A 25845-nucleotide genomic window follows, 5' to 3' on the forward strand; every position below is an offset into this window, starting at 1 on the left:
ACATTCATTGTCAAACCCAAGTCATTGGGCAGTGCATCCATAGTGGTGCTGGAAGGTTTGTAAACCTTTAGAATTAATTTTTTTCTAAAAATAGTAAAAATTAGTTAAATAGTTAAAATCATGAGTTTCTTTGATTTTACCAAATTGAAAACCTATGGAATATAATCAATAGGAAGATGGATGATCACAAGCCATCAAACCAAGCTGAACTGCTTGAATGTTTGCAACAGGAGTTAGTAGCATAAAGCTATCCAAAAGCAGTGTGTAAGACTGGTGGAGGAGAACATGCCAAGATGCACATAAACTGTGATTAAAAACCAGGGTTATTCCACCAAATATTGATTTTTGAACTCTTAAAACTTAATGAATATGAACTTGTTTTCTTCGCATTATTTAAGGTCTGAAAGCTCTGCATCTGTTTTGTTATTTCAGACATTTCTCATTTTCTGCAAATAAATGCTCTAAATGACAATATTTGTATTTATAATTTGGGAGAAATGTCTGAAATCATTTTACTCATACATATACCTATAAATAGCAAAATCAGAAAATAATGATTTAGAAACAGAAGTGGTCTCTTAATTTTTTCCAGTATTAATTAAAATGCATATTGTAAATAAAATTCCCCCTTTATTCTCCAGTAGGTTAATGACTGCTTGAACGGTTTGTATGTCTAGTCTGACTGATTAAGCTGATATTAACTCAGACGTTTGGTGTTGCCTGCTTTTGTGTTACCTGATCACTCTCTCATTTGCATGGACTCCCTTCTGATGGATCACCCTTCAATACAATGATTGAACGGCCCACCCCTTATTGTGTACTGCATTAATTAGGCCCGGATAAAAGAGCAGCGTTAAAGCACAGCATGTGATCACAAGCAGACGCATTCTGGACCTGAATACGTATTAATGTGCTCTGCGCTGCATGGGAACGTAGGAGCCGTGGGCTGCTGGACCTTAATCCTCTTGAACTGCGGCATTCTCAGCACTTGTTTGCCTTGTCAAAATGACATACAGGCCGGGTTTTGACTAAACAAACACCAAAGAAAACGTCCCAATCCTTTTTCTCCCTCATTTTATTTGAGTTTATTTAGTTTAATTGTGGAGAGATGGAGACACTTTCTCTCTGGTAACTGTAAAGCTTGGTTAAAACCCAGACTACAGTGGTGTGGGAAAAATACTATAAAAGTTATAAAAGGATTTAGCTTAATTTATTTTCGTTGTTATGTAAGGTCAGTTTGGCTACTGGGATTAGTGTGTCCAGATGAGTTTGTAACACTGATTGGGATTTATATTGTGTGTTTATGTATAAGTAGTATTCCAGCAGCACACACTCTTAACCCTTTAAGACGCTGCACCCAATGAATACAATGAACAACATGTATTTTCTTTTTTTTTTTTTTATGTATTGTTGCACATAACACTATTTGAGAGTTGTTGTCCATCAGAATAGACCATGAACCAGCCAATAAACACATTTATAAACCAATAAAACAGTAACTGTACTGGAAAAACAGTAGTACTAGAGCTATTGAGGCAAAGTAACAGCTCATTTTTACTAATTTAATGTAATTTAATTTTTTTACAGTTTAGGGAAGGTTAATAAAATAAAAAGGTCAATATGCAATATGAAATATTACACATTATATATACACAGTGTTGTGCTTCCAATACAATGAAAATAGAAAAAAATATTAAATATTCTAGTTAATAAGATTTATTTGCTATATAGGTTTTACAGTAGAATATTACTAATATTACTTTACTTTTTTGGTGCATTTCAGATGAAAAAAACTCAATTTTTACTTTTTTTCCCCAATTACTGGCAATAATTCAGGTCTAAAATGGTTAAAGTGACTGTCTGAAAGTTTAAGGATTTTATTGACCTCTCAATTGAAAATTGTGTAGTTGAAACACTGAATCGTGTTGAAAGTACTTCTAAAGCATGTTGTACCTTTAGAGCAGAGCTGCTAAGGAACATCTTTTCTAAAGGACCTTTCCTGCATTAATTCAAGTGTAAGGAACATCCACATTAGGGCTTCATTGTATTGGGAAAAGAAATTGCAATTGATTTTATTTTATTTTATTTTTTTTATATGTCGCAATATTACAAAATACAGAATTGGACCAGAAGTATGAAGATTGTGCAGAAATAATTATAGTGGCATAATGCACTGAATTCTTTTTCCGGCAAAACAAAATTAAATACAAAACACAAGCATTTTTCTGCAGGTTTTAATCAAATTTGCCGCTTTTTTCACCACTGCATAAATGAAATATTTAAAAAATATATTTAAACTGAAAAAAATATTTTTTAACTTGCTTCTCAAAGAAAATGTTTAAAAATGGTATGGTATAAATATAATATTCCTCTGGTAGGAAAGTCATGGAAATAGAAAATTAGAACAGTTTTTTTAAAACAAGGGATTTTTTTTGTATTGAGCAGAAAAAAACATATATTATTACATTATATGTGATCTATATTGCAGATTACATAAAAGCCATATTGTCGCTTTCCAGTGAAAACACTTATCTCCAAAACAGCAACTTTACAGAAGAGAGAAAACAACCTTGTAAACTTTCAAGGGAAGTCAATGTAAAAAGAGTTTATTCCAGGTCATTTTGAAGAGTTTCTATTGGTCCGTTCATCAAGAAATTTTGTCACAGTGTAAGGGACAGTTTGTCTGTTCAAATTATTTAAAAAACTAAAAATCGACAAAAATTTAGATAAATGTTTTTTTTTATTAAACAGCGACGATATACACCATACAATGACATGTCAAAAGTCACAAGATCATGTCCCATGACTTTTGCCATATGTGTTTTGCCTCCTGCATTGAATGGTGATGTGAAATCTGCTGGAGTCTTGATAATTAACAACCACTGTGCTGTCCCTTATGAGTGATAATGGCTTTTATGACAACTACTGTGAAATGAGGAATGTTAAATGCCTGTTAAAAGCTTCGAAAATTCATTAATAAACAAAATCAGATGTCAGACGAAGTCAGAAAGACCACTTTTACATCAGGTCACTTCATGCATCTTGAGTATTAGGAATATATGTCTATAAAGGGCAAATGTAAACACGTCCGTGACACATTTAAAATTGAAACAAACCATTTCAGGAGGTGATCTGTGGTCTGCAATGCATTTGAGCCATGTTATAGCACTGTAAGACCCATTCAACAACCCAAAACCCCTCCCCTAATGGCAAAGTAACAAGCAATTTTGCATAATCCGACCCACTTATTATAGCAATCAGATTTCAGGTTAACTCACTGGGGACACATTTGAGTACTAGGTGTAAATGCTTATGGTGTAATCTAATCCAGGTACACTCTACTCCAGATACTAGTCACATATAGTGGCCAGCTGTGAACTGTGTCTAAATTACTCTTTATGCTTAATTTTTTTTAAACATTTTTATCTTAATGATGTAATGGTTTATGCTGGACTCTCAGCAAAATCAGTAAAAAATACCCTTCGAGTTAAGAAAACTCTTTTTTTTAAGAATATAAAAACTGTTTGTCCTTCTGTGTTCCTGCCTTCAGGCTTTTTTCCACCAATAAGCACCAGCAAAGTTCCCACACTGTGCATCCCACCAACCATGGGTTCATGATGTCAGTTTAATCAGTTCCCTTACTTCACTTGCTATCTACAGTATGCGCTCTTGCTAATATTCTATGCTTGGCCCACCATCTATAAACAGAAAAGTGTGGTTATACTGGGTGCTCAGTGTGAAAGACAGGATTGTACCCATGGATTTAAAAACAGGTTACTCCAATATTCCTGGCTGGTCTTCCTCAGCTGGGCGGAAAGGCTGGACCCTGAGGTCATGGGATTTCCTCCCCCATATGAAGGGAGGCTGGCCGTGACCCCGGAGGTCCGTCACAAGCCTTCAGCTACCTACTGTAACGAGAGAGATCTCACATGTCGACTCGACTTCGAGGTGACATTTTCATTCCCGCCTATAACTCACACTCAGTGTGACATTTAAGATCAATGGAGGCGGTAAAAGGACGCAGAGAGAGTGAAGTGCGAGAAGATCAAATGTGGCACTGGAGTGCGAATGCGAGTTTCAGCATGCGCCATTGTGTGTAAAAAAGCTCAGCTGTGAGTGGGAGAGTTCCTAAATCACATTATACGACATTAAACTGTATTCAAAATACTCCACTGTGAGAAAGTTGTGGATTTTAGAGCGGTTTTAATAAAGTGCTTTTGGCTTTTGTATTCAAACCTCCAGGAATGACCTCAGCACACGTGTGCTGCTAATGAAAGGAACTTCAGAAAGTTTTGGAGTCTCTTTCCTTCCATTACGTCTTGGCCTGTTCGCCCGTTCGCCTCAGGAAATGTCTCTGATTCAGGCTGCTCTTTGCAGGATGTGTTGGACGTGTTGGACGTCTGTCTCCTGTCCCTAAATGCCTTGGCTTGTCTAAGTTTAGGCAGCAGCCTTTAGGCAGAATGCCAGTTTAACACAACCCTAAATGAGAAAACATGAGGACAGTATGGAAAATGCTAAGTAAAAAAAAATAAAAAAGCAATGTTTCTTACATTTACTTTGACTTTTATTTGAGTGCAGACATGAACAAAATGAACACAATATTTAATTTTGAATACTAACAAATTCAATGAATATGACCAGATAAAACGTTACATATCTTGGGTTTATACTGCCTGCAATCAAATGTAAGTCAAAGTGAAAGTAAGAAATGCTATGTTTCAGTTCTATTTCAATTTCCTATACTGTTCCATTTTTTTTTCTTAGTTGCGGTTTATGTATAGTGTGTCTATAAACATCAGTTTGATTGATGGATCCATTGTTTCTCTGACAGATGTCCACTCGTCTTGCTCAGTTGAGTTTCTCATAGGGGATTTTGTATTATGCAAAAACAGGCCTGTATTTATGGAAAAGGTCTGGTTTACTTCTCTCCTCTTTCAATTTGTTTTTATCCTCATCTTTTAAAAGCTCGGCCTCTTTAGTGTATGCAGGCCTTCAGACAGCTTTACTAAGCTTGAGTTTTTCATACTGTTCCATCTTGTTTCTGAGTTTTATCTATAGTATATCTATAAACATCAATTTGATTGATGGATCCATTGTTTGTCTGACAGGTGTCCACTCGTCTTGCACAGTTTATCTTTCTCATAGGGTTTTTTTTTGTATTATGCAAAAACAGGCCTGTATTTATGGAAAATATGTTGCAGGCCTAAACTTCAGGAATGTATGAATACTAACAAATTTAATGAATATGACCAGATAAAACATTATATATCTTGGGTTCATACGGTCTGAAATCAATTTCAAAGTCAAAGTAAATACGATACGATACGATACGATAATCCTTTATTAATCCCGCAATGGGGAAATTTACAATGTTACAGCAGTACAGAGGAAAGGACAGAGAAACATGCCAGGAAAAAAAGATATATAAAAACAAATAATGATAAATCTATATATACAAAAACAATTACAGGAAATATATAAAAGCTACTTAAAAAAAATTATATATAGTAAAGGAAATATATATATATATATATATATATATATATATACATCTAGTGCATAGAGATATAATTATGGTAGGGTGTGACCAGTATTATTGCACAAAGAGTAGCAGTAAATAAATATCAAATAAATAGTAGATAAAAAGGTGAGAGAAATATTGCACGTTAAACATATTGCACAGATGGTGAAGGTAGATAAGGTGACATGTAGTGAGGTAGATATTGCACACGGTAAGCATTACAGCTATACTGAGTAGTATGTAAGTTTGTATGAAGTACTGAGATAATAAACTAGTGTTTAGTTTGAGTGTGGTGTGTTGTAAAGTCTGATGGCGTGTGGAAGGAAGGACCTGCGGTATCTCTCCTTCACACAGCGCGGGTGCAGCAGCCGGACACTGAAGGAGCTGTTCAGTGCTTTCAGAGAGTGGTGCATGGGGTGAGACAGGTTCTTCAGCATGTTCTTAAGCTTAGTCCTCATTCTCCTGTCTCCCACCACCTCCACTGGGTCCAGAGGACACCCCAGGACAGAGCTGGACTTCCTGATGATTCTGTTCAGTCTCTTCCTGTCGGTGGTGGAGATGCTGCTGCCCCAGCAGACCACTCCATAAAAGATGGCTGATGCCACCACAGCATCAAAGAAGGTCATCAGGAGTTTCCCCTGCACGCCAAAGGACCGGAGTCTCCTCAGGAGATGCAGTCTGCTCTGACCTTTCCTGTAGAGAGCAGCCGTGTTGTCGGTCCAGTCCAGCTTGTTGTTGAGGTGGACACCCAGGTACTTGTAGGACCTCACTATCTCAATATCCGTACCCTGGATGTTCAAAGGCACCGGAGGAGAGTGTTTGGTCCTGCGGAAGTCCACCACCAGCTCTTTGGTTTTTCCTGCGTTGATCTGCAGGCAGTTCCTCTGGCACCATTTCACAAAGTCCTGCGTCAGTTCTCTGTACTCCTGGTCATCTCCATCACTGATGAGTCCAACGATAGCAGAGTCGTCTGAGAACTTTTGCAGGTGGCAGCTGGCAGAGCTGTACTTGAAGTCCGCAGTGTAGAAGGTGAACAAGAAAGGAGCAAGAACTGTTCCCTGTGGAGCCCCCGTGCTGCAGATGACCACGTCAGACTGACAGCCCTGCGTCCTCACATACTGCGGTCTGTGTGTAAGGTAGTCCAGAATCCAGGTAGTGAGGTGATGGTCCAATCCTGTGACCTCCAGCTTGTCCTTCAGGAGCATGGGTTGGATGGTATTGAAAGCACTGGAGAAATCAAAGAACATGATTCTCACAGTACTCCCAGCATTCTCCAGGTGGGACAGAGATCTGTGTACCAGATGGATGATGGCATCCTCCACTCCAATGCCAGGTTGATAGGCAAACTGAAGTGGGTCCATTGATGAACTCACCAGGGGGCGAAGGTGGATGAGGAGCAGTCTCTCCAGGGTCTTCATCAGGTGAGATGTGAGTGCCACCGGCCTGTAGAAATGCTATGTTTTAGTTCTATTTGAATTTTCCATACTGTTCCAACTTTTCTTCTTAGTTTTGGTTTATCTATAGTATATCTATAAACATCGATTTGATTTATGTATCCATTGTTTGTCTGACAGGTGTCCACTCTTCATGCACAGTTGAGTTTCTCATAGGGTATTTTTGTATTATGCAAAATCCCGTATTTATGAAAAAAGCTCTGTTTTATTTCTCTTCTCTTTTGATTAGTTTTTTTCTCATCTTTTAAAAGCTCAGACAGCTTTGCTGAGCTTGAGCCCAACTTTCTTTGGAATATGTTGCAGGCCTAAACTTCAGGAATGTACGAATAGTTATCAAAGAAAAGTCAAAGTGAATGTAAGAAATGTTATGCTTCCGTTCTATTTCAATTTCCTATACTATTCCATTTTTTTCTTAGCTGTAGTTTATCTATACTGTCTATAAACATCAGTTTGATTGATGGATCCATTGTTTGTCTGACAGATGTCCACTCATCTTACACAGTTGACTTTCTCAAAGGGGATTTTTGTATTATGCAAAAACAGGCCTGTATTTATTGAAAAGCTCTGGTTTATTTCTCTTCTCTTTTAATTATTTTTCTTTTCTGTTTCTCATCTTTTAAAAGCTCTGCCTCTTTAGTGTGTGATCAGGCCTTCAGACAGCTTTACAGAACTTAAGCAAAACTTTTTTTTTATGTTTTGCAGATCTGAAATGCAGGAATGGATGTATACTTAAAAATTAAATGAATATGACCAGATAAAACATTACATATTATGGGTTCATACTGTGTGCAATCAAATTAATGTCAAAGTGATTGAAAGAAATGCTATGCTTCAGTTCTATTAGAATTTTTCGTACTATTCTACTATACTATTTTTTCTATGTTGTGGTTTATCTATAGAATATCTATAAACATCGATTTGATTGATGGATCCATTGTTTGTCTGATAGATGTCCACTTTTTCTGCACAGTTGATTTTTGTATAATGTATTTATTGTAAAGCTCTGGTTTATGTCTCTTCTCTTTTGATAATTTATTTTCTCATCTTTTAAAAGCTTGACCTCTTTAGTGTGTGCAGGCCTTTTTTGGAATGGGTTGCATGCTTAAAATTCAGAAATGTATGTATTTAATGTATGTATATCAATACTATTCCATTTTTGTTCTACGTTGTGGTTTATCTATAGTATAGCTATAAACTTCACTTTGATTGATGGATCCATTGTTTCTCATAGGGGATTTTTGTATTATGCAAAAACAGGCCTGTATTCATGGAAAAGCTCTAGTTTATTTCTCTTCTCTTTCAATTAGTTTTTTTTTCCTCGTCTTTTAAAAGCTCGGCCTCTTTAGTGTGTGCAGGCCTTCAGACAGCTTTGCTGAGCTCGACTTGTGAGCGTTTCTTTTAACGAGGAAAATCTCTATTGAAGTTTGTCTTTGCGTGAAAGCCAGACGGCGTTTACTGAGAGACGCAGAGCTGTAAAATGCAGATTATAGAGGAATGCATCCATGTGCTGCGCTGGATAAAACGCATTGTTGCTGTTTTAATCTCTTTCCAAATCGGAATTTCCTTCTCTTTTTCTGTGCGGGAGGAAGGGGGAGATTGGGCGAAAGCGAGGGGCGGAGCTTTGTGGTGTTCGGCGCGGATTTAGTCAGCAGAGATTTCTGGTCCAAATAAACACAGGAAGAGGCTGCCATTTGGGACCATTTGATTATACTGATACTCGCCGTATATGAAGACACACTTGTATAGAACTGCAAACATCCTTGTCTCTTGCATAAACTTCTCAACAAACTCGCCGTCTGATTATGATCTGAATTTCCACTGAATAAATAAGGGCCTACATATTTCTTGGAAGCCGAAGTCGTGCCTTACAGTTCGCTTAGTAAATATGCCAAACTTTGGAAATGTGAAGCATTCGCAGACATAACCAATTCATAAATCTTACACTTTACCGCAGTAAAGATTCCCATAAAGGCCTCTAGAGAATGTCCATAAACTGTAACTGACTTCTCAGGCTGGCAAAGTGTCAATATTGGAATTAATACAACGTAAGGTGAAGGTATTTAATATTATTTTAGAATTTTTCAGAATTATATTCTGAGTATATTTAACAAGAAATATACTTGAGTGTAAGTAAAAAAATTATCACTCTTTAAAGAAGCTCAAATATACCAACTCAAATCAGTAAATATTTGACAGAAATGGATGTGTGACAGTGTTTCTTTACATTTACGCTTACTTTTACTTGATTGTAGACAGTATGAACCCAATTTTACTTGGCCAACTTTATTATTTAATTTGTTAATCTACAGTACATCCATTCCTGCTTTGACAGACCTTCAACACAATGCAACTTAGAGCTAGTAATGCAGTTAATAGAAAATAGGTGAACAGATCAACATGGTCAATTATGATCATAATATGTTACAAATCCAGAATGCATAACAATATATTTTAAAGATCAAAAGATGCATGATATAATTATTGATGCAAAAATGTGCAAAATAGATTATTTAAAAAAAAAGTGGCATTGAGTATTATGGGCTCAGAGGTATCTGGGTTGAACCCACACAGTGGATGCTGCTAGCAGACTGTCATAAATGTCTAAATATTAGGGTCGGACGTGGGGATGTGTCAGTACACTTTTGTGATAGAAGCATTAATGCAGGAAAATAAATTGGACACAGCTTCTCATTCCATGTTTTTCATTATTTCTTTATTTAATAAATTTTCTACATGGTAGATTATATTATTTATATATTAAAAATCATAAAAATTATGTAGTAAACAGTAAAATAAGTGTTTGTCGTCCACAATTCTCTGATCTAAACCTGATGAACTGAGATGGTGATTTGAGGTGATTTGGGATGAGCTGGAGCTTCACAGCATGAAGGAAAAGCAACAGCTATTGTTCAGCACCTCCAGAAACTCCTTCCTTCAAGGCGTTAAGAAAACTATTCCAGGTGACTCTCCCTCATAAAAAAACACTGATATTAAAATACCAAGTGTGTGCAAATCTGTCCTCAAAGATACATGTGCTACTTAGAAGAATCTAAAGTATGAAACATATTCTGGTTTAAGATTAACTTTACATAATTTGTCTAATACATTAATACTACTGAAATTAAAGCTGTTATTACTGCACGCTTGTCTCTGGAGTCTTCCTGAAAAATCCCCGCAAGAAGGTGAAGGTCTAAAGCAGTGATTCTCAATGAATAAAAAAAAAGAAAAATAATTAATGCTCATCCATTTTGCACTTGTCTTTCATATTGGGAAAAAAAAGAGACAGAGAGAGTTTGTTACTAATGTACTCTGAATGCAGAGATATGAAGAGGTGCGAATATCTAATTTTGTGGCCTATTTTAGTTTGTGCAGTTTTGATAATAAATTTTAATGTAGTAACTTTTATGCATGTAGTTGTCATGTTTTTCCTCTTAATGCTCTTAAATACACTTTGCATGCATATGCATGTTTGAATGGGTTTTTGAAGGCTGTTTTACAAAAATAAATGTGTTGGGTTTGTATTCTATAAAAGTGACCCATGAGAAAATGTGGATCCTGGGCTCTAAAGGATAGATCCTTCTGATTTTCATGATCTTTCTCTGGGTTCATTCTATCATCTGTTTCATCAGCTCTTAGGGCGTTGACATTCTCAGCATTTTGGACCATTTTGTCAACATTTTTTTTTCCTGTTAACTCAGAGTCTCACGCCCCAAAGTGTAACCCCCCTACCCTTTTGACTTTCTCTGTCTTTCTCTTTCTCTTTCTCTCTCTCTCTCTCGCTCTCTCTCTCAGCCCCAAATCCCACCCCACATTCTGTCTGATAAGCCCTCGGGGTGGCTGAGGTCACTGAAGATAAAGAGAAATTCCTTCCCAGACTGTTATTGTTACTAGTCTACCACCACAGCAGCCGCCGTCGCGTCCACAGGTCTTATTTCATAACCACGTTACTGTCATGCCTGAATCACACAAACTCCCATGCCAGCCTGCCACGTGACTATAGCGGCTCTAGTGGTGCAGTGCCGCCGTGAGATTTCCTAATTTTACAGTCTACGCTCTTAAAAATAAGGATGTATAAAATGTCCTTTGAGCCATTCAACAGAAGATCTAGTACTGTGTATTGGCCAAATACTGACGATATTGTCGCACAATACAGGGGTTATGATTTTATATATATTACAATATAGGTTTGGAGGACGTGAACTGTTTGATTTGTATTGAGGAAAATATTGATTTAAAAATGAAGTTCAGGAAAGAGCCATTTATATTATTTTATTTATTATATTTTGACATCAGCAGATTTACTTAAATATTTTTTTAAATATTTTATATTACAATTACAATTATGACTCTCAGCAATGTTCCTTATCAAACATGAAAGCTTTTTATGTCATGCTTGAGTAAATGAAACGTTGTTTCGTTTCACTGTGTACTCTGTATATAGCTGAAATGACAATAAAAAACACTTTGACTTTGACTTGACTTTGACTTGAGTAGAAATCTTCAAGATTTAGTGGTGTAATGTGGTGTAATTATATATATATATATATATATATAAACCATGAATTAAAAATCAATACTGTGTTTTTGAGAATATATACAATATTATAGGATATTCTATTTTCTTTCGATACAATCTCTTTTTGTTGCATTTTTTTAATTGCTCTTCTATCACTTCTTAATTATTACAAAGTCATTCTCAGTAAATGATAGTACATAACATATAACCTAAGCAAATTTTGAGTCTTTTGTATAATGTATAGTGATTATCATAAAAAAATCTGCAAAAAAGTGTTATTTTCTGTTTGCGGAAGTTACAGAATGGAATGTTTTTTTTTTTTTTTTACAAATATTTTCCTGCTGCCTGAAAATTACTGTTATTTGAGTTTAAACTGTATCTGACAGTAAAATATCAGCTTATGACCAGTAAGATTGTGTAAAATGATAGAAAAGGCTGCTTCCTTTTTTAATTAATACTTGTTGTTTTTATAGTTATTTTTGTTAAAATTGCCATCTAAAAGTTGCTAAAATTTAGAAAAAAACGAAGTATTCTGCTAACAGTTTTTTCTTGCAGTCACATAATACATTTTAATCTTATTTTATTATTGTCCTTTTAATGTGATATTTTATTAAAAAAAAAAGGAAAAGAAAATGTATTTCAAAGAATGTAAAGAATTGTAGGGGAGGGAATGGCAAGAACTGTTATTTTTTAACATTAATCAAGAAGAGACAGAAGAAAAGTGACCAGGTTACAAATTATGAAAATAAATAGATTCAAACTCTTCTGCACTCCACTTCCTCTGTAGGGAAGGCTGGGGGTGACTGATACTGAGGCTTTCAGAGTGAAAAACGGCAGCATTCCCTATATCTGTGTGGGAAAAATGGGAACCAGGCTTTCATTATCAGATCATGTTCTCACCACTGTGCTGAAACCGCTGAGCTGCCACCACCTGAGATACCACAGGTACCACATAGCAACACCAGAGCTACCAGCTAATTGTTGCATAGAAAACTACTACCTGGAACACCATAGAAAACGTATAAAAATGACCTAGCACCTGCCTGGAAGTGGATTCCACTTTATCTGCACAAGTAAATGATGTGGGGTTGAAGCTGCAGTTGGTCTGCAGGTCTAGGTTCAGCAACAGTATGTGCTGAAAGAATGAGGTCAGCTGACTACCTGAATATACTGAATATAGATTTTTTCTTCCCTGATGGCATGACCATATTCCAAGATGACAATGTCAGGATTCATGGGGCTGGAATTGTGAAAGAGTGATTCAGGGAGCATGAGATCATCATTTTCACACATGGATTGTTCACCACAGAGTCCAGATCTTAACCTCATTGAGAATCTTTGGGATGTGCTGGAGAAGCGCTGCTTTGATCTTGGTGAAAAATTAATGCAACAATGGATTGAAATAAATCTTGTGACATTGCAGAAGCTTATTGAAACAATGCCAAAGTGAATGCGTGACCCAATCAAAGGTCAATAAAGGTGGTCCAACAAAATATTGAAGTGTGTGACCTTTTTTTTGGCCAGGCAGTGTATTTTTTCTATAGAAAATGTACTTTTCTACTTCATGAAAGCAATCTGATGGTAAAGGTTTGTTAGAACAGTTGGTAACACACATAATTGTCAGAGAAATTACGCATCAACAAAAAATGTTGTGATAAACGTTGCAGGCAGAAGTAAGTGTTTGATTGTGATGCTATTTGGAAGAAAGATCAAGGTCACCAGATCTGCAATGCAGCCGAGAGCATTTCCTTTAGCAATGTAGTGTATATAGAGGTGTGAGCTCATAGTTTTTGAACTATAGAATAGATTGCTGTGAAACTGAAATGATGCAAACACTGTGGTTGATTCTCCATTTCTCGCGATGAGTTGTTCAAATGTTTTTTTTTTTTTCTCTACAGGGTAAAACCTTCCTATTAAGCTGTTCTAACGTACTCTGCCTGGGCAAAAATATGGTCACACACTCTAAAATTTAGTTAAACTGCCTTTATCTTTGATTGCAGCACACATTCACTGTGGCATTGTTTTAATAATCTTCTGCAATGTCACAAGATTTATTTCAATCCAGTGTTGCATTAATTTTTCACCAAGATCTTGCAGCAGCATTGATGATGGTAGAGTCTGACCACTGCACAAAGCCTTCTCCATCCAGCACATCCCAAAGATTCTCAATGAGGTTAAGATCTGGACTCTGTGGTGAACTCTCTTAATCCATGGATGAAAATGATGATCTCATGCTTCCTGAATCACTCTTTCACAATTCCAGCCCCATGAATCCTGGCATTGTCATCTTGGAATATGGCCGTGTTCATCAGGGAAGAAAAAATCCATTGATGGAATAACCTGGTTTATATTCAGTATATTCAGGTAGTCAGCTGACCTCATTCTTTCAGCACATACTGTTGCTGCTGAACCTAGACCTGCAGACCAACTGCAGCATCAACACCACATCATTTACTTACTTAAATGCAGGTGACGACTTTTTTTTTTTCAATCAGTGTATTTGAGATGATTTAAGAATCATAAGTCTATTGTTTAAAACATGCATGTTTTTGCATCTGTTGTTATAATTGATCTATAATTAATTATATACAAACACTGATTAAAGAGAGGCCAGTGCAGAGTTCTCACTGGATCTCACTCTATTGGTTTTGGATGCAGTTGTTTCAACCATGGAGTTTGTTGATGCAGACAAACTGCAGCCAAGCCAGAGCTAATGTTCCATGACAGATGTTAACTTTGACAGTTTAGAATTTTGCTATTCCCTCTGCATGCTTTTAATTCACACTGGCTTTTTTTTTTTTACAGTATTTGAAGAGTTCATGTGAGTGCAGCCTCTTGTTCTGTTCTGTCAGTGTGAGACAGTTTTGGAAGTCATAGAAAGAGGTTTAGGTCTGTAAAGGCTTTTCCTGAAATGTTCAAAAATCTGATTCTATCAAGTGAAATCAATTTGAAGTTTAGTATCACTCCATATTGTACAATGTCATGTTATTCCATCATGATAACATAAGCTTTGACGTCATGCCAAACACAATAGAAGGAACTGTTGGAAGTTTATATTCACTAATCATGGAGATGAATGCTGTTGTGTATTTGTGTATGTACTAGAAATATTTCATAAAAGGTGAACATTACCACCCACAGTAGACTGAGCAGTTGGGTGGTAATGATTGTGACCGGCAGCATCTGGCTAGAATTGTACATGAAACACACAAGGTAAATCTCAAATGGAGGCATGGGAACCAGTATAAACCAGCATAGGTCGGCACAGGCCACTACTCACATAAATTGACCCAGTTTAAATGGGGTCTACCAGTCAAACAATGTGTCGATACAGTCTTTACTCAATCAGCCACACTTGTTTTGGCCTCTTTCTGTTCCTTTTCCTGGGCCCCTTGTGTCGCTGCCCAAAAAACAGAACGTTAAACCCAAATTACAAGCGTGCACTTTTAGAGAGGGCTCTGCAGGAACAGCTGGCCTCGTTCATTGTTTTCTCGGACCAGTCTGGGGTTCTTCCATGTCTATGCTTCTGTACTTAGTGAAACCAAAAGGAAAAACAATTGTTTTTCCTTCTGCTGGTTTCCTGCAGGCCTTCTCACGTAATAAAGATAAATGTCCGAGCTCTGGAAAACTGGCTTTGTTTGGATATGCAGAGCCAAGGCACTTGGAATTGTTCTATAAGAGTGTCTATTTCCCAACCCATCCACACCGGACAGTATGCTAAGCATCTGCTCTGGCTATTGTACACTTATTGTGAAAGTAATAGATGTTAAAATAGTTGTATCCAGAAGGAAGTGTAGGATTGGAATGCTATTCAGAGGGAAGATTTAGCTGCAATAATTGCAGCTCCAATATGCACACACAGTTCCTGTATATTTTGCAGAAAGGGTGGTTGGAAGCAGTTATGGCATAGTTACTTTGAAAAAGTAATCTGATTGCTGATTACCCCTTTAAAAAGGAACTTTTTAAAAGTAGCTATGTTAATTTTAAGTTACTTTTGATTATTTTTAACATATCTGTTCTCCAAAGGTTCGCTCCACCTTCAGGACTTGATCTGTAAGTGTGCTGCTGCGATTCCGAATATTTCTTAAAATTTGACGTTGTGTTTCTGAAGCTAAGTAGTGAAGTAGTGAAGTAAACAAACAGCTTTGATATTGTCATCTTTAGCCTTGCTGATTCAAACTCAGAAGAGTATTTCTATATTTTCATCTAGAAAACAGGCCTCTCTCTCCTCCCTCCAGTGGCTCGTTGTGTGTGTGTAAGGAGCAGAAGAAGGGAGGCTCACTGTGTGTGTGTGAGGTGGAGAGAGCGTGGGGTCTGTGTATGCGTATGTGTGTTTAGCCTGAGTGCTAGTTTTAGCCTGTTAGCTTGTTAGCTCGCTAGCCTGTTGTTGTTTTGTCCTGGTTGCGGCCGACAGTTTCACCAATAAAGCAACGACTCGACTGTAAATGTCTTTCTCTGCCATCCTTTAACTCATCTAGCCGGTCACTACAGTAACTTTATAATCTGATTACTAGATTGGAAATAGTAACACATTAGATTACAAGTTACTGAAAAAAATAGTCAGATTAGAATAACGTGTTACTGACATCCCTGGTTGGCAGTGTTGATAGCACATCCAATAGCATCCCACATATTATCGACAGGGCTGGCAATATAGTTGGCCATGGCATAGCATCTGTGTCTTCAAGGCAAGCTCTTGAGATGGCAGCAGGATGTGGATGAGCATTGTCCTTTTAGGAATAATAACCCACCAGACTGTGTGTTCAGAAAATCCAAATTCCATGCATTCATTTGGTTGATTTAACTATTTTTTTGGACGATGGGTTTATGCTCCTCCTGCAATGAGAAATGAGCGCAAGAGCTCGTTTATCACTACCTTCTCTTAGCAGCTAAGTCTAGGAATGTTTTCAGAGGCTTGTAGTAGAGAGGCGTAGTAAAACATAATCCAGTGGTGAAACCCTGGCCTTGTTTTTGTGTGTATAACCTTTGCTCATTGGAGAGATTGAAGGCTTCTTTTTAGAAAGCCGTATATACACACTAGACCTTGGTGTGGAGCTAAAACTGGACTGTACATGAGAGCTTTCTGCGGTCACTGCAGACTGCTGTGACAGGAACTGAACTACTCTGCCTTTTTGTGGCTTTGTTGTTATTGGCAGCCGTACGCATCCACTCCGTGCGTCTCTCCGTGCGTCTCTGGAACTCATTATAGCTGGTTCAGTCTGAAGCAAGTCATACTTTAACATTCGAAACGAAAAAAAAGAGAATGTTTGAGCCCAATGGCTGAGCCTAGGGTCCTACTTGGACTTTGGGCATTCCTGTAAGCTTAGTTAAGACTCACTTGGGGCCTATATGAGCCAGGCTATGACACCATTGCCAATGCATGGCAGTCCATGTTTAACATCAGTGTTATGTCTGCATTGCTTTAACCAAATGTTTCTGATTAGATGTGAGAGGAAACTCTCTGCTGACCATTTGGTCTGATTCTGGGTTCATGATACCACATTCTCAGTATATGTTGAACAAAATATGACTTAGAAACATGATGACTCTGTCTATACTGATAAAATTATATTGCTACTAGCCCAGTGTTTCTCAACAATTGAGGTAACACCAAGCCACACATTTTTTTTTTTACAATTTTTTTTACAGTGTTGGGTCTTTTATCTTACTGTATCTGCAAACCAAGCATTGTTTTCTTATTGGATTCAATTTTACCTTAAGGCAGTTCCACAAGGAGTGGATAGTAGTTTCATCATGAAGGACATCTATAGAGCAACACAGCTAGCAACTATTATAGAATATTGTCTATAATTATTTACAGTGTTGAGCTAAAGTTTTAGGCACCAAAGCAAATTACACTAATCCATTTATCTCAGCAATATGAGTGTTATTACCTGAAAAAAGCACCACATATGATTTAAACAGATGCAATTGAACATACAGACAGTAAAACATAACAAGGTATTCTAATTTTTAACTAAGTATGTTATATCCTGTGAGCCAAGCTGAAGAACAAAGTGTAGTTCCAGATTTCTCCTGGATGATTTCCCTCAGCCAGCATGTGTCTATTATGTTCAGTTCCGTCAGCAGCTCACCTGATTTAACAAATTTACGAAATTTACCAAACCAGGTGTTGATTAATATGATGAGAACTAGAAACAACTTTGTTAAACTCAGATGAGGAGAGATTAGGAGATGTTTTAGCTTTTTCTTGTAGAAGCTTTTTCTTTACTGAAATTCCCACAGGTGCCTAAAACATTTGCACAATACTGTAAATATAGATTAGCTACACCAATAAAAACCTGTAAACCTACCTCAACGTATAAAGGGTGAGTCAGAAGTCACAGAACACCCTTGTATTTCAGAATGAAAGTGAAACTAAACAAAATGAAAATTAAATATCTGAAATCCTTATAGCAAGTTCATGTCCAGAACATGGCCATCATCTTAAAAGCTGCCATATTTTGTATTATTTCTGTATTACAGTCATTTTCCCATGACGGCACTAATCTCTGCCATGGAACTGCAAAACTAAACTAACCTAAACTGAACTGATGCACTATGAAAAAGAGAGGTAGAGTGTAAATCCTGTCCAATAGCTTCTATCAAAATGCAGAATCCCTCCTGTTGTGGGAGAGGTGGGATGATGGCATATCTTCTTAAAGCCACTAATGCAGTTTTCATGAATATACCGACATTCACCAGTGTTTTCTTATTTGGGATTTACCACAATAATGGGATTCTTCATTACAAAAGCAAGAATGAGAATGATTCTGCAGTTTAGGACAGTGTTGCCAACTTAGCGACTTTTCAGACCCTCTAGCGACTTTTTTTGTAAAAAAGCGACTAGCGACAAATCTAGCGAGTTTTTGTGGTGTTATTGGAGACTTTTGGCGACTCTGAGATGAACACGCGCTCTTCAGTTACTGTCCTCCGCGCTGCAGCGTACACACTCAGAGTACACACACACACACCGCTCCACGAACACATTGTAAATGAATCGCGCGTGCCCACAGCCGCCGCTGACTGACCCCGCTCTGGTATTTACAGAGCAGAAGTATAAATATTAATGTGTCTTCAGTGTGACACGAACAGAAATCCCATAATTTAATTCACACAGTCTCAATCATTCACTCACCTCATTCACCACATAGCCTGTCACTCACCTCCTCCACAGTGTCTGCCTCTTTATAAAAAGCTAAATATCTTTTGAACCATTGAACAATTAATAAACAATTAATATAATAAAATAAAACAAACAAACTAAAAAAAAAACTGAAAAAAAACAAAAACAAAAAAAACGTAGAATAACAGTTCCGGCTGCTCTTATAATAACATTTAAGAACATGGCAAAAAACTAATTTATGTAATTCTGTGTAAAAATGAAGTTATTGTAAACAAAACTGACGTCCTATTTAAAAAGCAACAGAAGTTGTTCATTTGTAACTTTTCTAACATATTTATGGTGTTTTTACTCACTTTTTTCTCTCCCACAACCTTAATCCTTTACAGCTTCAAAAACATGTATTATGCAAATTAGGTAATGACGTCATTTAGTTACTTCTAGCGACTTTTAGGACAGCCAATAGCTACTTTCCTTACTGTGGAGTTGGCAACACTGGTTTAGGAATGCATTATAAGTCTTATGTCTTATGACGTTTCTAGGAAAATGTTTAGAAACATAGTGCTGAATGACGTCTTGCCCTGAGAGAGATTTCCTTGACAATGTTGGTATCTGTTTTGAACCCAGAATTTGTAAATTGTAAAGTTGCTTTGTGACAAAGGTAGCTGTACAAATCAGTATGTGAACACATTTAGCTTGACGTTGCCATGTTCATTCTTAAACCCTTAACATTACAGGTGCCAAAAGAGGTTTTCTTTAGAGCGATCACATCGATGTGCAACTCTTGGTTCCCCTTTTGTAAATCATCTCACTGAATGAAAAACCTTTCAACCTCCTCGTTATAATATAGACGTTCTATAGGGTGTTCCCAGCTATGTATGTCGAAACCAAGATCCATGTGGGAACCGTTGTGCTCAAGGGTCTAAATGTGTCATTGCGCACAAACGGAACACAGGCAGGCTTCAAAGATAAGAAACAGCTGTGGGGGGCCCAGTCTGGTGGCTGGTGAGGGTCCGGCTTGTAAATCTGAATACTGTAAAGCTGATGGCGCCCAGCGCATGACTGAAACACCGCACCGCAGCTCCCCGCTGCTCCAGCATTTCAATTGTAAAACTATGGAAAACAGAAGTATGTGAGGCATTTCAGTGTAAAATATACTGATGACACTAGAGGGTTTATTCCTTCCAAACTCCCGTCTGCTCTACTTATTCCTGGAAAGCGTTCCTTGAAAATAGGCCCACGGGTCAGTGGCGGATGTCAGATGACATGAGATATGTATGGAGACATGCTGAGATTTCTTATCTTCTGCTGAACTTGATCCTTGGCATGACATTTTAACTTACAACCCCAATTCCTAAAAAGTTTGGATGCTGTGTAAAATGTAGATAAATGTATCTAAAAAAGAGATTTGCGATTTTTATACATTCATATTTATTCACAACAGAATATAGAAATGTGACGTAGAACATAGACATTTTACACCTTCATGACAAATATTAACTTATTTAGGACTTGATGGCCGCAGCACATTTTTAAAAAGTTGAGACAGTGCAACAAAAAGCTGGAAAGGTAAGTAATACTAATAAAAAACAGCGTCAATAGGAACATTTTTCACATCTCACATCACTGGGTATAAAAAAGTATTTTAAAGATACAGAATCTCTCAGAAGCAAATATGGAAAGCTGTTTAAAAAAATGTATCTGCAAAAACAGTGTATAAAAAATTGTGGAACAATTTTAGGAAATGTTTCTCAATGAACAATTATGAAGACTTTGATATCCCACCATCTACAGTACATAATACACTCAAGATATCCCTTTGTGTAAGGTACAAGGCTGACAGTCAGTATTTGATGCTGGTGATCTTCGGGCCCTCAGGTGGGGAAAACACTTCTAGAAATCACTGTCTGTGAACACAGTTCAGCATGCAACCCACAAATGCAGTTGCATGGCGAGACACGTGGCATTTTGTAGCACTGCACATACATTACACACTACTTCAGTATGTGTAGCTCAATCAATATGACCAAAAGGTACATACATGTATCAGTCTTTTAATCATTTATTGTTCCTGGTAACATTCTTCCAAATAGCATTAAAATCCAATTCTTCCTTCTTTGTGCAGCTATTTCAGCACTATATTTGCTTTGACCGTTAGTATATTCAGAGTGCAGTTGCACTAAAATCACCTGGATCAGTGGTCTCAGATTACCGCCGCCTTGCATCTCAGGTTTTGTATGTAATTGGTGTTAACACTGATGTAAAACAGATTGCAGCATATAATTTTTTTTGCTTGAAACTTTAAATATCTGTTTCCCCTATTTTAATATAATACATGACATGTTACCATAACAAAGTGATGGTAAAAAAACATACTGGAATGTTGTTAACATAGAGCTTCCTCACACACAGATGGCGATAATTGTGGCTTCAGTTATAGTAAGTAAATATGGTGGCAATCAGTATCGTTAATCAGAATATTCCCCTCAGGCAAAAAGAAACAGGATGCAACTGTGTAACAAACTAGATGTTGCACATACTGGAATTCTAAGAAGTTGGTGGCAGAATAGTGCAGTGTTCCTTAATAACTTCTATTGTTTAATGTAAAAGTAATTGGAAATGCAATACTAGTTTCTGTCCCATGACTTTATGCATGTCAGTGTACACTCACCCACCATTTTATTAGATACACCTGTCCAACTGCACATGAACACAACTGGCGAATCAGTCAATCACATGGCAGCAACTTAATGCATTTAGGCATGTAGACATGGCCAAGACGATCTGCTGCAGTTCAAACCGAGCATCAGAACGGAGAAGAAAGGTGATTTAAATGATTTTGAATGTGGCATGGTTGTTGGTGCAAGACGGGCTGATCTGAGTATTTTAGAAACTGCTGATCTACTGTGATTTTCATGCACAATCATCTCTAGGGTTTACAGAGAATGATCTGAAAAAGAGAAAATATCCAGTGAGCTGCAGTTCAGTTCTGTGGGATCAAATGCCTTGTTGATGCCAGAGATCAGAGGAGAATGGCCAGACTGGTTTGAACTGATAGAACGACAACAGTAACTCAAATAACCACTTGTTACAAACGAGGTCTGCAGAAGAGCATCTCTGAAACACAACGAGTCCAACCTTGAGGAGAAAAGAGAAAAAATCCAGTGAGCTGATACAGTTCTGTGTGCGCTAATGGCTTGTTGATGCCAGAGATCAGAGGAAAATGGCCAGACTGGTTCCAGCTGATAGAATGACAACAGTAACACAAATAACCACTCGTTACAACCGAGGTCTGCAGAAGAGCATCTCTGAACCACAACACGTCAAGCCTTAAGGGTGGATGAGCTACAGCAGCAGAAGATCACACCGGGTGCCCTGACTCCTGTCAGCTAAGAACAGGCTTCAAACTGAGGCTACAATTCACACAGGCTCAAAAAAATTGGACAATAGAAGATTGGAAAACCATTACCTGGTCTGATGAGTCTCTGATGATTTCTGCTGCGACATTTGGATGGTAGGGTCAGAATTTAGCGTCAACAACATGAAAGCATGGATTCATCCTGCCCTGTATCAACAGCTGGTTCAGGCTGGTGGTGGAAGTGCTGCAATGGTGTGGGGGATATTTTCCTGGCACACTTTGGAACCATTAGTACCAATTAAGCATCATGTCAATGCCGCAGCCTACCTGAGTATTGCTGCTGACCATGTCCATCCCTTTATGACCACAGTGTACCATCTTCTGATGGCTACTTCCAGCAAGATAATGCGCCATGTCATAAAGTGCCAATCATCTCAGACTTGTTTCTTGAACACGACAATGAGTTCTGTACTGTACTGGAATGGCCTCCACAGTCACCAGATCTCCATCCAATAGAGCACATTTATCCACCCAATAAACCACTTTTAACCATTTCTGAGCATATTTTCAGTGAATAGTACTGGCACTGGAAACTAATTTTTGTAAACTTTGTAAACTTCCACGCAATAAAAAGCAACTAAACCAATCGAAAGGTTTTCTTAGAAGGCCATCCAACTCTTCAGATAGCTTTATTATTAAAAGTATAAATTAATTCCAAATAATAGCATATTATAGATCGAATGGTGTCAAGTTGTTACTATTATTGTTAAAAATATTTTTCTTTTGTCTCTAAAAATCCTATTATACTATATTAGACATTCTAGGAAACACACACACATGCCCAGTGAATAGTATGCTGCTTATTTGGGCACCAAAACCGTAACCTCTGTGGTTTTCCTGAGGAAATGCACAGTGATAGAGTCGCTGAGTTTTTAGCCTTGACTCACAGCCGATGGCAGCTATTGGAAGGAAGTGAAACTAAGTCCCCCTTTGACTGCTATGCCATTATGACATGCCATGGTACTGAATGCTGGCGGCTAGCCACTGCTGATGGATGTTTTGTAAACACTCTGGTTCTCAGGACCACTTTATATGATTATCTTGGTTATTTAACAGCAAACAATTTTTTTTTTTAAAGTTCACACTGCACCTCCCCCTTTGAATAGCACTGCTGAGGTAAATTCATCATTAGAATAGCACTGCTGAGTAACTGTGTGATTAGAATAGTGCTGTTGAGGTTTTATTTGGACTAGAATAGCATTGTTGAGGCATATTTATGATTAGAATAGTGCTGTTGAGGTTTTATTTGGACTAGAATAGCACTGCAGAAGTAAATACATTATTAGAATAGCACTACTGAGGTAAATGTATGAGCAGAATAGCACTGCTGAGGTACATTTATGATTAAAATAACACTGCTGAGGTACATTAATGATTAGAATAGCACTGCTAAGGCAAATTTAAGATTAGAATAGCACTGCTGAGGTTACATTTTGATTAGAATAGCACCGCTGAGGCGAATTTATGAGCAGAATAGCACTGCTGAGGTACATTTATGATTAGAATAGCACTGCTGAGGTAAAGTTAAGATTAGAATAGCACTGCCAAGGTAAATTTAAGATTAGAACAGCACTGCTGAGGTTACATTTTGATTAGAATAGCACTGCAGAAGTGAATATATTATTAGAATATCACTACTGAGGCAAATTTATGAGCAGAATAGCACTGCTGAGGTTAAATTGTGTTTAGAATAGCACTGCTATAGTATATATATATATAGGATTAGAATAGCACTGCTGAGGTAAATATCTGATTATAATAGCACTGCAGGGGTTACATTTTGACAAGAACAGCACTGCTGTTGTGAATATGTGAATAGGACCGTTGTCTTTTACATTACATTATCAAACTTTCCTGATGAATAGACAATAGAAATGACTTGAATAAAAATCTTTACATTCTCATTCATTGGAAGTGAAGAAGCTTTTCTGAAGAGCTGAATTTCAGTCAGGTTTCTGGTTTTACTGAAAAAGTGAAAATGACAGTTTGAGGCCTTGTGGTAGGTTTGTGGGATGTGATTCAGAGATAGGGCTTTCTCTTGGTGACGCATCCCTTTCATACCTTCTCAGTCTCTTGTCCCACAGCTACAGACAGCCGGTTTCTGAGTCACACAGGTGGTGTGACTGGTGTTCCCTGGCGTAAACACAGGAACAATGACACAGCGCTATAAACTGGCCTCAGTGAGTGATCCAACCCACACCTGTGTGTAAAGAAGGCTGGAGCTCTGTAATGTAATTTGGGCCACTGAGCGCAGACAAAGCCATTCTGTTAGGATTCCACTGAAGTTTGTGTTGATGGGCTTTTGAGGGGCTTTAAAAAAGTAATTACAAATCACAGGTGGTTGGAGCACAAAACTTGAGTAACTAAGAAAATGTAGAATTAGAATAGCAAAAGTAAAATCAGTAGTATTGTATCCATATATTTTAGCATAGATGAACGTTTATAGGTATATATACAGTACACTTTCCAAAAAAGGGTGGGATGCTGTGTAAAAAGTAAATGAATGTAAATAAACACAGATTTCAATTATGCAAATCTTATAGACCCATATTTTATTCACAAAAATAACATAGACCACATATCAGATGTGGAAAGTGAGACAGAATGAACTTTTTTAGAACATTTTTTTGGGGGGATGGAGCAACAAAGGAATGCAAAAGTAAGTGGTACTAATAAAAACAGCTGCAATAACAAAAAAAAATCTACATCCAAAAATGTGGGGGAAGTAATCCAAAAATGTTCATAATGTAAAATTGCAAACACTTTCGATATCCCACCATCTGCAGTATAAAAAAATCATCAACGAATTTAGAGAATCTGGACTTTTGGTTTTGGATGCTGGTGACCTTTGAGCTCTCAGGTAGAACTGCATTAAAACAGGCTGTAAAACATGGGTTTAGGAAAACTTAAAAATTCAAGTTTTTTTAATTCAGGAGTAGCATAAAGTTATTCAAAAGCTTTGTGTAAGACTGGTGGAGGAGAACATACCAAGATGCATGAAAACTATGATTAAAACCAGGGTTATTCCACCAAATATTGATTACTAAACTCTTAAAACTTTATGGATATGAATTTGTTTTCTTTGCATTATTTGAGGTCTGAAAGCTCTGCATCTTTTTGTTATTTTTTAGCCATTTCTCATTTTCAGCAAATAAATGCTGTAAATGCCAATATTTTTATTTGGAATTTGGGAGAAATGTTGTCTGTAAAATCAGAGAAACTGATTCAGAAACTGAAGTGGTATTTAACTCCCACCTACCCATCACATATATATATACACTACTATGGTCCTACTACTTAAAACCTCTACAGCCACAGCATCATAATTATGGTGGATGCCACTATGTCCCCAGTGTTCTCATAAATGTATTAATCACAGAGAAAAAAAATCACAAAGTGACTTAGTACTTTAAATGATTCTAATGATCATACCAGAGACAAATAAACAGTTATAAACAAGTTACCTCAGTAGTGTCCATCGCTAAAATACAGCCTAAATGGTTGGGTTAGGCAAACTTGACCTTTGTCTGGGAATAAGAACAGACACAAAATGCTAAAAGAGCTCAGATAGACTTTAATATGTGTTTTAGCCTATTGAATTTTGCTTTTTATTGCACCTCTTATACACTGGAGGTCCAGAAAGTTGCAGTCGAATTAAAAAAAACTACAGCGCCAATTTTGGTTTCTGCTGCCGTCTGAAAGAAAATGCATAATTATAGATAATTATAGTTAATGTATGCATAGTGTTAAGTCTTACAAGCACTAAGTTCTAAGAATCGCCACATCTGATTCTAATTAACGCTGACAGGCACA

Source organism: Astyanax mexicanus, chromosome 19, assembly GCF_023375975.1.
Source record: "Astyanax mexicanus isolate ESR-SI-001 chromosome 19, AstMex3_surface, whole genome shotgun sequence".
Lineage (NCBI taxonomy): Eukaryota > Metazoa > Chordata > Actinopteri > Characiformes > Acestrorhamphidae > Astyanax > Astyanax mexicanus.